Raw genomic sequence first — 10,769 nt, 5'->3', positions numbered from 1 at the left:
TTTCCACATTTTGGCTACTGCAAATAATGCTGCAATGAATATCCCTGTACAAGTGTCTATTTAAGTCTCTGTTTTCAATTCTTTGGGGTATATACCTAGGCGTGGAATTGCTGGGTCACATAGCAATACTATATTTAACTACTTGAAAACTCACCTAACTGCCTTCCATTGAGGCTGTAACATCTTACATTCCCATAAGATGACTGAGTTTCGAAATACAAGCAGGAATTACGCTGGTGAAGAATGAATGGGAGGATATTTCGTATAGATGTAGATTTCTGTGTAGAGCCACAAAGATAAAAGAAAGTATGGTAAATTCTTGGAAACACATGGAGTTCAACGTAGTCACCATCAGGCATCAGTTAAGCAATGGCTATAGACAATGGCAAAGAGCATTCCTAAACAGTGTTATGTTCTTACTAATGAGCTTAAATTGTTTCCTCAAAGTAATACTTTGAAGGATATTTATAAAATATCATTTTGTCAATTTTGTAGAGAATAGATTGAAGGAAAACCTAGAATGTAGACAGGTAGACCTTTGTGAATACCTAATGCAATAATCCAGGGTTAGTTTATGAGGCTTGATCTACAGTGGTCAAGATGACCTAAAGTGGAAATGAAGATGGACAGGAACGGAAATACTGATTAACATTATATAAAATTAGCAAAGGAAGAGAGAAAGATGAAATGCTCAACATGGTTCCTAAGCATCTGACAATACCCTTTATTAAGAGAAGGGAAATGGATAGAAGGAAGAGCTGGAGGTGGAGTTGGACCAAGAACCAAGTATGGGTTCATATATGATGACTTTACATGCCTGTGGGTTATCTTATTGGAGGTTTCCAATGAGAGCTATGCGTGGATAGATTTTAAGAGATCATTGTAGACCAAAGATATCTGGAGTTGTCAGAGCAGAATAAGGCTAACTGTGGCTGATAAATTTACTACTAGGCTTGTAAATCATGGAACCATAATTTTAAAAAAATGGATTTGACTCCAAATGTTATATTCTTTCTTCCAAACACATAGGCTCCAAGTCATGCTATCATGACAAAGAGTAACTCTTAGCCTGATTAAATCATTTAAGGAGCATATATAAAGGGGAAAAAAGAGAAGAAGGCAAAAATCAAATCCTGGGGAATACCAATAATTAAGGCTGGGTAGAGGAAAGGAAATACAGGAAAGAGAAGGACAACCAGGAAGATGTGGTTTCACAGACACTAGGAGTTCAGCGTTTCAGCAGGAATTGTTGCCATAGAGAGCGGTAACATAAGGACTGATAATTCTCCATTGAATGGAGACCACTGTGGCCTGATGGGGGAGGGGATGGTGCTTTTCCATGGAGAAATGGGGTGAAAGGCAGATTGCTGCAGGTTGAAGAATACATGATAAGTAGTCAGAGAAGACAACTTAGAAGTGAAGGTAAAGACAGAGGGTAAGAGATAGAGAATCAGTGATATAAGGTGAAGGGAGAATTTTCTTTGGATTTTGTTTTATACGCATGGAGGGCCATGAGTATTTTTTGGGCTGAGAGAAAAGGAGTGACAGAGATTGAAGGAACAGGATAAAGGAATAAGTGATGAATTGAGTCTCTGAGGGAAGAGTGGTGCCAGAGCACAGATGGTGGGGTCAGCCTCCACCTCTGGGAGCCACATCTCTACCAAGATGAGAAGGAGATAAAGAAAGAGGAGGAGACGCGTAAGACTCTTCCCCTATTGTAAAAGTTAATTCTCTCTAAATGCTACATGGATTATGCTACCCTCACCAGGCGCCCTGTTGGCTTAAAGATTACTTTAAAAATAAAAAAAGAAGAAATCTTAGCATTATAGTTTTTTAAAGCTTGTAACATCTTTAAACAAATTTGTTAAATTATTTCCCCCCTACAGCGTATTATTCTAATTACTAACAGTCTAAGGGAAGAAGCAAGAAGTCAACAAGGCAACATATCGACTCTCTCATGAACCCCGCTGATCTTTAAAGAACAGACATTTTCTGAGGCCAAAACAATAATTAAAATCATAAATATGTATTGCTACATCAAGTCAAACAATTGGAAAATGAAAACTCATTAAGAATATTTTAATCATCTCATTACTTCTGTGGCATGGTTGTATATAAATAACTTTAATTGTCCTAGAGTTTAAGTAAAACATTTGAAAAGACAAGTTGTTTTTTGTGTCTTTTTTTCCCCAAGGCAAGAGTAGAACTTGACTGAAACCAGGGTACTTCCTATGGGATACACCTTTCGACAAGGAAATAGGATATGGAAAGGCATATGGATGTAGTGACATTTTGGTTTAATTATTGAGACTACTGTACAAACAAGTGTTGTGAATAACAAAACAAGTCTCATTCCAGGTTGCTGTAAACAGAGAAATGAAAACTCCCATCCACAGATGATACCTCTAACACACTATAAGTAGCCCTCTCCGATTTCACAATTAAATTGGCTTATGGAGATTCGCTTATAGGTACCTTCACCTCACAGACTCACAGGCCTCCAGGGAAAGGGTGGAAAATATACTCATTCATCCAAATTGCATCAGCAATCAAAGAAATGGATGGAAGCATAAATATACTGCCCCTCTCTCCATCCCTCCTTTCCCTCCTCACTGCCCCCCTCTGGGCTGGTCATCAGTCTTTCTTTTCAGCCTCAGACATAGGAAAAAGAAGTAGCTTTCCAAAATGACAAATAAATATTCAGTGTTTAGCTTTGCAGTGTGCTGCATTATGGTGCATGATTGGCCTCCAGTCTGGTGCAACAAGATGTATTTTCAGAGTTGGTGGTCAGCAGCAATAATTCAAACAATGCCTTGCTTCACATTCACCAGAGAAGCAAGCAAGACTCTCCTCTTCAGTGAACCCAAAAGTGTCACTGCCACAAATCAGCAGACCTCCTGCATGCAGAGTGAGGCAAGTATTCATAGGAGACGAGTGGTTAATATTTCACTGTGCACATTGCAAGCCCAGATAATGGCTGTTTGCTTTCATTTATTAAAAAAAAAAAATGCCACTCTTCTCAGCAGCCTGAAGACTGTTAAACAAATATGAATATTCTAAATTTGCTTTTTATAGGCCTAGAGAATAAATTCTACATACATTAAAAACACATTTTGCCATCACTTCCCACCCCATCCCACAATCATGCCTATGACTAATAAGCCAAAGGAAACACAAAGGCTAACCTAACCCCTGACCAGCCCCGGGAAAGTTGTTTTGCATAGAAAAATACCTTCAAGAATTAAAGATCATTGCTTGCTAGGGCAAAAAAACAAAAAGTGTTAAAGAATGGTTTTAGCTTCAAATGGTAGAAAAAGCAAAAGAGTGTGTGTGTCAGGTGGTAACAAAGGAACTGGTTTTATTTCGTAGCTGAAGTCATTGAAGTGCCTTAGGATAAACATGGCAGCTCTGTCCTCAGCCGATTTTAGGCCCAACGTTAGTAGAATCTGAGACTTACTTTCCATCCTTTTCCAGTGCTATCTCACCCTCCTCCTTTGATTAGAAGCCACTCACGGGTCAACCTTAGACAACCTGCCCAGCAGGTGCTCATCACTCTTGAGACAGGTCAGAGTCCCCATCAGTCCAGCGTTTTTTAGAACACCAACGAAAAGTCAAAAAGAACCTGAACGGTGCCCAGCACTTGTTCATTCCTTCAATCAGCCAGTCAACAGACAATTAGTCTGAATTACCAAATACTTATTACAATTTAGTGGCATCAGCAGGTACTAATCTCATAAAACAATTCAGGGGCCTTGAGTGCTCACTGCTGTGGGCTCTGCTTTGCTCTGGGATGGAGTGGATCCATCTTGAATGGATGTGGCAAGTGTCAGGGAGCATAGCTCTGAAAACACTAAATTTGAACTGAGATCTCAAAGATGAATAGGAGTGAACTAGGATAAGTGTCCCAGGCAGTGGAAAGAGAATATGGAAAAGACTTGAGGAGGGAACATGGGACAGTCAAGGGACTGACATGAGTCACTGGAGAGCAGAAAGGCAGAAAGAGATCCAGAGTAGACAGTCAGGAAATATTTCCAATGAACAAATAATGGATGAGTGAGCACCTGAATGAACGGGGGTCTAGTTACCTAATCGTCCAGCATTCCAACCACTCATTCACACAAGGAGAATCGATGAAATCTCACTGGTTAATCCCTTTTGCCTTCTCCCATTTTACCTTTTTAAAATTCAAGTTTAATGAAATTGAAAAAATTGGAGAAAAAAAGAAAAAACAGTGTCGTCCTCTCCAATATCTTCAAACAGAGATCCGAACCTTCCTGAACTGCCACCATCACACTATAGGGAAGAAGTGTGCCAGATGCTTTGTCAGGGGTTCTCTAGACACTCTCTTATTTAATCCATACAACAACCCTATAAGGTAGCTATTATGATTTCAATTTTATTTTTCAGCTTTATCTCCCCAAACCCCCCCTGTACACAGTTGCATATCTTAGTTGCAGGTCCTTCTAGTTGTGGGATGTGGGACCCCGCCTCAATGTGGCATGAGGAGCGGTGCCATGCCCGCGCCCAGGATCCGAACCCTGGGCCGCCACAGTGGAGCACACGAACTTAACCACTCAGCCACGGAGCCGGCCCCCTGTTTTCAATTTTTGAACATAATATTTAGCCTCTTCCCCAGTGTCCTGACACCTGGATCCTACCTAAGCCCATGCTCTAAACTTCTGACCAGAGATTCTCAACCAGGGCCAGTTTTGCCCCCAGGTAAATATCTGGAGACCCTTTTGGATGTCACAATCAGGGTGGTACTATTGACATCAGCTGAGTAGAGGCCAGAGATGCTGATAAACATTCGGCAATGCACAGCATAGCCACTCACAACAAAGAATTATCAGGCCCAAAATATCAATACAACAGAAACTGAGAGCTCTGCTTTACACCATTCTGCTTTGGAAAAATATATATTTATTTGGATCTCTATTGAAGCACTCATCAGTGCCTGTGGGGAATTGTGAAATCATTGAATGGTGGTTTTATGTCAATCTTATACTCTCCAAGAACAAGCGTAGTGCATGGTACAAAGTAGACACTCAGTTATCGTATGTTCTTATTGCTATTGAAATTAGGAAGTGCAAATGTGATAAAAGGACTCAGTGACTACCCAGTGGAGGAAGAATATGGGAAATAATTCCAAAGTTGAGTGGTGTGCAGTGGCCCAAGTCCTGTCTCACTCCCTGGCACGGGCCTTCTCTCTTTCTAATTGGACCGCCCTTGCCAAGGCAGAAGGAAGAGAGCTAGGATAGTAAGATTTAATATCCTCAAAATGTGATAGACTGAAAAAAAACATACAACTATTCAGACAATATGGTCTCCAGGGCAGAATAAACTTCTTCATCTACAATGTAGATTAAAAAGACATTATTTACGTAAAATGGTGTAGCCACTTTGAAAAACAGTTTGTCAGTTTCTCAAAAGGTTAAACATAGAATTATCATGCGACCCAGTAGTTCCACTCCTAGGTATGTACCAGAGAGAATTGAAAACACACGTCCACACAAAAACTTGTACATAAATATTCATAGCAACACTACTCAAATAGCCAAAAAGTGGGGGTGGGGGGGGCACAGGGCGGGGAAGCAGATGTCCATCAATTGATGAATGATTTTTTAAAATGTGGTATATCCACACAATAAAATATTTTTTCAGCCACAAAAAGGAAAAATGTACCATATATGCTTCAATATGGATGAACCTTGAAAACATTATGCTAATGGAAAAAAGCCAGACATAAAAGGCCACATATTGTATTATTCCATTTATATGAAATGTCCAGAATAGGTAAATCCATAGAGATAGTAAGTAGATTCATGGTTACTGGGGGCTGGGGCAGAGGGAATGGGGAGTGACTGCAAAGGAGTATGTATTTTTTGGGGGGTGATAAAAATGTTCTAAAATTAGATAGTGAAGATGGCTGCACAACTTTGTAAATACACCAAAAACCACTAAACTGTACACTTTAAAAGGGTGAATTTTCTGGTATGTGAATTATATCTCAGTAAAGCTGTTATTAAAAAAAAGACATTTGAATTATTTTACTTCTTTCGGTGATGGGACCTCCTAAGTTCATCGTTCACATCATTTTGGGTACTGTATCTCAAAGGTATGGCTATTCATCTTTGAATAGGAAATTGGGTGATTTCAAATTAACTTAGAGATTTCATGACTAAAATACACTGTTTCTGAAGGTGACCTTGGCTCCTCTCTTAGGACTACAGGTCCCTCACGACTTCTCTCGCTGGTGTTTACAGAATTAGGTATTCATTTGCTTTTTTCAAGAGTACACATCTTAAGCAATATCACCCATTATGAACTGGCATGGGGGTGTCATAGGATCAGATCAGATAGAACTAAAAGCTAAAAAGGGAAGATCTTATGTTATTAGATCAAATATTTTAACTGTTTTTGCTTGCAATTTTAAAAAATTCTTTGACTACAGTGAGAGTACCTGTTATTTTCTTGTGACATCAATGCCCAAATCCTTTCAGGATTACCAGGAAAATTGTATTTTGAAAACAACATATCTACTCTCAATTTCAAATGAAGTCTAATCTCTTGATGTTTCCATTCTAGTGCCCATTAACTACATCAGTGGGGAGAGCTTTAAAGATAAAAAGTTAAAGGACACTAGGATCCTTCCAACTCTCACTCTTTCTCAGGAACCAGAGGCCCTCCTTCATCCTCCGTCTCATGCTCTTGTCAGCCAAAACCTTCCAGGGAAGGGAGAAAGAAGAAACAGACTCTTTGCTTTTCCCCAAGGTCCTTTGCTGGGCCCAGAATGTTCAGTCCTTTTATCTATTCGGCAGAAAAAGGAGAGAGTAACATACAGAAGATAAGTGAATACAGAGATGCTAATCGACTTCCGTGGTCAAAATAATGACTACAGGTAGACACCATGGGCAATGTGCTTTGCAGCCCCTTGGGTGGCTCATGATACCACCTGGAGCTCTGGAGTCCTTACTACACCTGTGGGCTCAGTGATGTCTGGAGATGTAGAGCCTCATGGGACATGAGGTCATCTTTTCATGAAAATTCAGAATCTCATGGTTGAGAGAAAACTAAACATGAAGTCTCATGTCTCTCTTCCAAAAGTAATTATCTAGCCCTCATTTGCATACCACCATTAATGGGAAGTTCACTACATGGAAAAAAATGATATAAACTTCATTCTCTGTTTCAGGATTAATGCAACCAAACTGCAGACCACGTTTTGGTCTAGATTTTAATTGTAGTTTTGTGTCTCACCAACTGTGCCATCAATATTGCTATTGTCGTTATTCCCCATTCTCCCTTTCCATCATTATTCCCATCCTCTCTCTCAGCAAAGCATCATAGACCAGATAGAAAAGACAGAAATGCTATGTTAGACTGTCTTCCCACCACAAGTCCTGAACTGAGGTGCTCAAACAGAAGAGCAGGCAGCCCAATTAGCAAACACTAAAGAAATCCTTGATTTCTTAATCCTTAAGAAAACCAAGCAGGAAGCTTGCTTCCATGTAAAATTTATTGAAGAAAGAGAAGGTACCAGACTGTGATTGCACAGTTTAAGGGCCACTATTCAGAAGCTCGAACGCAATCCAGCCATTGAGAAGGAGGCCTCAAGTAGGCATGGGGCAGAGCACCCACGAGCACATAGAGAAGACCCTGAGCTATGGCACCAACACAGAGGACTGTGTTTCAAGATTTCATTTAGATTTTGGGAGAAGGAGATTATTTCTTTAATTATTTGTTACATTAAATGGTCCTAAAATGGTTAAGTGGAAGGAAAGCAAAGAGAAACAATTTCATTTTTACTGAGAAACTACAGTATCCCAGGCCCGGCGCCAGACACATTACTATTCAGTCCTTACAAAGGCAATGACTCAGCCTAGAGGGTAGAACTGAAGCCTGGGCTTTTAGCCAAAACTCAAGAATCAGCTTAGTTACTGAAGTGCTCTCCAGTGCTCATCATCCCTAAAAGGACCAGCCAGACCAACTGGTGTCAGCCACCCCTTGGTTCCCTTGAGTCTCTCATTTTAAAGCCCATTGCAAGCAAAGTGACTTATATAAGCATCCTAACAAGAGCCCTAATTCTGAGATGAGGAAGACGAAAAGGAATTCCTTCTACATACTTATACCACCAAAATGAAGCACAGAACGCCCTAAAACTCTCAGGGGGCACTCCTTGAATCCAGCAAATGAGCACCACATCAAGAGTCACTATTCTTCCATGGGATAGTCTATGTTCTCTAAGCTATTCAGTAAACATTTATTGAGCCCTACTATGAGTCAGGCACTGTGATACAAATTAGGCATTTAATGCTAAGTAAAATTTAGTCTGTGTCTTAAGGAATTCATACTCTTTTAAGTAAGGTAGGAACACATAGCTAGCTCTGTGAGTTGAGATGTTGCGGAGAACTGAAATAGAATGTAAACAGGGTGGTAAGGCAACCTAAAGGATGGAGAGATTAATTCCTACTGAAGCAATCCAGAAAGGCTTCCCAGATCTGGCCATTAAAGAGGCCTAAGATTTTAAAGACGTGTAGGATGTTCCACGTACAAAACATAGCATAAGAAAGGCACCAAAGTATATACTATGTTTGTGAAATCGCGCCATACTAAAATGTTTACACTTTCTCCATCAGGAAATAAAAAACCAGCAAAGTTGTTGAGCAGTGTCTTAATACTATCAGCACTATATTCAAAGAAAGGTAATGAGCCAGGAGAACCAGGGAGGGCTTAACAGAGGAGACGACATTTCAACTGGCTCTTGAATACCATTTTAGAAAGTAGGAATACTAATAGAAGGAATGGCAAAGACCTTTCCCTCAAAGATGAGTAAAGAAAGGCATCAGAACCCAGGGCACATTTTAGCAACATCCTGGAAGCGGGTTGATCCAGAAATTAGTACATTTGATAGGAGGGTTAGAAGCAGATCATGAAACACCTTGAACACAAAACTGAGTGTTTATTTAGAATTTCTCAAGAGATGCTGAAAAGCTACCAAAGTTTTTGCTAGATTTTGTTGATTAAAGTTTTGCTTCATGAGATTAAAACTGACAGCCAGAGATAGGAGAGTTTAGAAAAAGATGATGGAAGACAGGCAATCCATGGAATGTAATAATAACAATAGCCAACTTTTACTGAGCATATAAGTACCTTTATGAGCATTATTTCATTTAATATTCACCTAGGAGGTCAAAGTTTATTTTATCTGCATTGTGGAAACTGAGCATTTGAGAGATTAAATAACTTTTACTACAGTTCACAGCTGGAAAATAGCACAGCTAGGACACAGTCCCATTCCCATTCCACCTAAAACTGCATCTCCAGTGCTAACATGGCTCCTGACATATGGTAAGCAGCTGATGAAAAATGATTGAACTACTTCTGTTGAATCATCTTAACTCCGAGGCCTAGATTCAACTCTATCTATTCAAAAAATATTTTCCTGATCTTTTCAGATCAAAATTGATACATTTTTCTGCATCCCAAGTTCTATGGATTATATTCATTTGGGAGTGCCTTCTGCTTCAAGTTTATTGGGGCTGGGGAGAGACAGGAAATGCATTTCCTTCATCCTTGTATTCCTCACAAGATGTCCTGCACAGTGTCTACAATGAATGAATAGCATTTGCTAAGTGGTCTCTTCTCCCTTTCAGAACAGGTAAATTTCAATGACTTTTCATGAAATACCCAAGGCATATAATTAACTCAGAGTTCTCAATCAGATATAATTCCTTTCATTTTCTTTTCTGATGAGAATCCTTATTGGCTGTGACTTAATTTAATCACTTCATTCATATTCTCTTTATAGAAGCCCAGGACCTCTAAGGTGCTGGGTTCTGTTTAATTAAATTCAATCAAATAATAATGATCTTTAATTTCCTAAAATCAGGATCATTTAGTATATGAAAGGGATTATTGAATGCAATTTTATGACCATGTTCTTATTTCTGTGTTAACAGAGACATGAATGCACTGAGTGTCCTCATTGTGAGATAGTGGAACTGGAAAGTCTCCTTACTTAAAATTAACTCTCACACCAGCCTGCCTCGCTCTCTAAAATTCCACCACCGATATTTTATTCCTTTGGGTCAATAAGAGATTCTGTTTAAAATGCAAATAATTCATCTCAGAAAAAGCAAAACATTAAGCGATTCGTTCACCTCTTTTATCTTTTCCTTGTTGGTTTGCAGAGAAAAAGCAAACCAACACTTATTGAGCAATATCTACACACCAGGCGTTGTACTAGGCTCTTTACGCTCATTTAATATTCACAACTCTGTGACATATTTCTTTATTTACAGATGAGAAATCTCAAACTCAAAGGAGAAAAGTAATTGTACAGAATCAAACAGAAAACAGCAGAATTGGGATTCTGAGTTTGTTTTCTCTGATTCAGTAGCTCTTTCCACTTTTTCATGCTGCCTCCTCTTTAAGAGGATGGAGTTGTGAAAAGAGGAGGGGGTACATAACATTGGGATAGAGGAATGACGTGGCGCGCCTACGTTTGTGTCAGGGGCTATGATGGGAAACTCTGAACCGTCAGTGAGCAACTAGGGGAACGAGAGGATCCTAAGAGAAAGGGGACTCGCTGGCCAGAGAATGCTCTAGTCCAGCAGACTTTAGAGGATGGCTGATGGATAATTAATTTGGAAGAAGATACTTGCTGACAATACATACAATAACTCATAAATTGGAAAAATACATGTATTTTTTCCACTTAAATTTTGTATTGAAAACCATGTATTGAGAGGTTTTCCAAAAAGGTTAAC

This window comes from Equus asinus, chromosome 20 (assembly GCF_041296235.1).
Source record: "Equus asinus isolate D_3611 breed Donkey chromosome 20, EquAss-T2T_v2, whole genome shotgun sequence".
Classification (NCBI taxonomy): domain Eukaryota; kingdom Metazoa; phylum Chordata; class Mammalia; order Perissodactyla; family Equidae; genus Equus; species Equus asinus.
The sequence above is the reverse complement of the archived record's forward strand: the minus strand, read 5'-3'. Positions refer to the sequence as shown.